The sequence below is a fragment of the Lagopus muta genome, chromosome 1 (assembly GCF_023343835.1).
Source record: "Lagopus muta isolate bLagMut1 chromosome 1, bLagMut1 primary, whole genome shotgun sequence".
Classification (NCBI taxonomy): domain Eukaryota; kingdom Metazoa; phylum Chordata; class Aves; order Galliformes; family Phasianidae; genus Lagopus; species Lagopus muta.
The window spans coordinates 79,065,220-79,068,169 of NC_064433.1; the positions used below are offsets into that span (position 1 = coordinate 79,065,220).

The following is a 2,950-nucleotide window of genomic DNA, read 5'->3' on the forward strand; positions in this document are numbered from 1 at the left end:
CAGGTGCTCTACAATATAGCCAAATGTGACAGTTCATAAACAGAAATCCTATGGCTGTTTCTTCTCTATTCAGTTTAGACTTCCCATTTGTTACATTGACATCATCTTTTTTCTTTCAACTTTACCATCTGTAAGCCTGCTATGTTATCTAACAAGTCAGTAAAGAAATCCCAGCTGTATCTCATTTCCGCTCCTCTGGAGGGAAAAAAAAGAAAAGACCACATCAGTCAGTTCTCAAAAGAACTTCAGAGAGATGTGCACCTCTGACTGCTGCATCTGTTCTAGCACTGCCCTGATTACTTCAAGCATTGCTTTTTTCCTGTTTAAATATCTTCTTACCCTTTCAGTATGGAATTTTATCTCCAGAGTAACAAACAATTGTATCTAGGAAGAATAGCAAATTTAACACCTTCCATCTTAGCAGCTTACAACTTGTAGCTCACCAGTTAAGGCAGTTTAGACAAACCCCTCTCGCACTGTTTTGAAATGGAACAGTACTCACCTAGTCTGACTCCTCCCTTTCCCACCTCAGCCCATCACAGCCCTGCACCAAAATACAGCTGTTGGATCATCCCTGTACACCAGGTACACACCAATCTACTTTTCCCTGCCAAGCCTATTCTGATCAGCGTCACCTTCCATTAGAATTCCAGGTGGAGAGAAATTAGTATGGCATTCATCTCCCACCTGACTATTCCAGATAATTGTGGAGACTGCTTTCCTCGTTGCCATTACTCGATGTCCTTCCATTCTAGTAAAGCCTTTGTGTGAGTGGACTGACAATTTCTACCAATTTATCAATTCTTAGCCACAGCCCACTCCTCAAACAGCTGAACCAAAAGCTTCTTTGAACATTCTTCCCCAAAATACCTCCTGAGCTCAACATCCTGTCCATTTCCAACACATCAAAAATTAGCATTGATGGGGGTCAGAAAACACTGACACTTCTATGTTAAGGCTCACATCACTTTGAACAGTCTTGTTTGGCTTCACCAAGACAGAATTAAAGTCTTTGCAGGGTTATGTGACAACTTTTTAAGTCTGTATCACGTTTCCTAAGTGATTACTATCACTAGAACCAATATTATTCTTTCCCATGACACCTAGAAACTTCCCTTGCCTGGAACTGATCACAAGTTTGCCACACCTTCCAGCAGAGACCAAGAATCAAAGATCACCAATGAAGCAACAGCAGCTCAGGCTCAGGCATTTCTTTCACGTTTTCTCAAGTTTAAAACATTTCACAAAGATTCTCTTAATACACTCAAAATGAAATACTGCAGAGGAAGCTGCCAGTGAATGCCTTCAGTATTCCCAAGCAGATTGCCCAGCTTGAACTCCTGGTCATGATTTTTATTCCACTCAATTTATGAAATGAAAACAAACCCTTAATCTAGTTTAAGCCTATGCGAGAACCCGTTTTCATGTTGTTCCCTTCCAACAGCAACAATAGAGGCCAGTTCTACTGAAGGCAGCCTGACATAATTACGGTGTTTCAACAACCACACAGAAGTAGACCTTTTTATTATTATTATTTTACTTTTATTTCCTCTCATGTTAATTTTCTCTCCTCTTTCCCTACAGGTCAAAGCCTTGGAAGAATGATGTAAAAAGCAGCAATATTGAATTACCCAAATTTTAGACCAACGTTATGGAAACATTCCCCGCGTAGACTTTTTCATTTATTCAATCAAACTAGCATGAATGAAAATTTTGTCTGTCTCTTATTCATGGGAAAGGTGGTCCGAAAGTTGCACTGCCTTCTGTGGCTGCCTGAAATGCCAACAGTTGAAACGATCGTGGAATTTCAATTCCCCCGTTTGACACTCTGCACTGCAAGAGTGCTGAATGCTTCCTGATAGGTTTATTTTGTTTTTACAAGAGATTAGGTTTCTGCAGCCACCCTGAAGCACCTGAAACCCCCCACCAGTACCAGGCATGCAGCAAGTTTCACTGAAGTGTGACTCTTTGAGCAAGTAACTGTAGCAAGTGCTGCTGATCTGCTCTGGCCTTCTAATTCCTAACTTTCTGCTTGCTTTCAGTCTGAGGCTCAACTTTCTGCACACAGACTGCTCACCTACCTTTAATTATCTACAAACAACAGATGGGGGCTGAGCACACAAAGTTATACGTGAAAGGAATTCTGTTTATATCCACTTATCTTCAAAGGTTCATTTTATCACAGTGGTAGACTGAACCACTTAGAAGTGCAATTTTCCCCTTTTTGTTTCTACTTACGCAGCAGTCACTAAAAGAAACAGCTTTTTTAGGAGATATCTTATTCTTACTGTTAAGTGCAGTTCTGCTTTTTTTTTTTTATGTATTTCCAGTGGGTTGCTTTCCTGTGCTTTTTCCAGTACCTAACATCCTAAGAAATAGGGAGTTTTCTCTAGTACATGGAGACGACTTTCAACACTTTACAGTGACTGAGAAGATTATGACTGGAGATTAAACAACAGCTTTCACTACTATAGAGAACAAGACTGGACAGTCAATAACAACTTGGATGCAATTAAAAATTCAGATGAAGTTCATGTTAGAAAGAAGATCAGCTTTGAGAACCTGAGTCAGACCTGTCAGTCTAAAAGTAATATTATTTTTTAGGACAAAGTGCCCCAGAAGCAGCCCCTACATCTACCAAACTTGATCACTGGGATAAAAAGGCAGCATACATGAAAAACTGATTACTGATCAACAGGAGCAGAGGCCTGCCCACTTAAATCATTTTTATCTGATACAGGACAAGTATGACTTGTCCTGCAACAATTCTGTGCAATTTCCAATATATGGGAGCAGATACAATACACATAAGCCCACACTTCTCATGCTTCATCTGCCAGTTGTTTAGAAGAGCACAATCCTTCACTGCAGCCCTTTAATTTTCTCCCACAATTTTACTTTCTGGGAAAAAAAAAAAAAAAAAAATTATTTAAGAACCAGTAAAACAGAA

General features: G+C 39.8%; 1 protein-coding gene across 3 annotated transcripts in view; it reads left to right on the plus strand.

Annotated features, from left to right (window-relative positions):
* SPAG17 (sperm associated antigen 17) overlaps nt 1–2,936 on the plus strand; it is a 92,642-nt gene extending 89,706 nt beyond the window's left edge. For all 3 annotated transcript variants that reach the window (XM_048941345.1, XM_048941365.1, XM_048941355.1), the window contains exon 48: nt 1,585–2,936. The gene's annotated coding sequence lies outside the window, so the exon portion shown is untranslated. The remainder of the gene's footprint in view (nt 1–1,584) is intronic.
* Nucleotides 2,937–2,950: the final 14 nt, after the last annotated feature.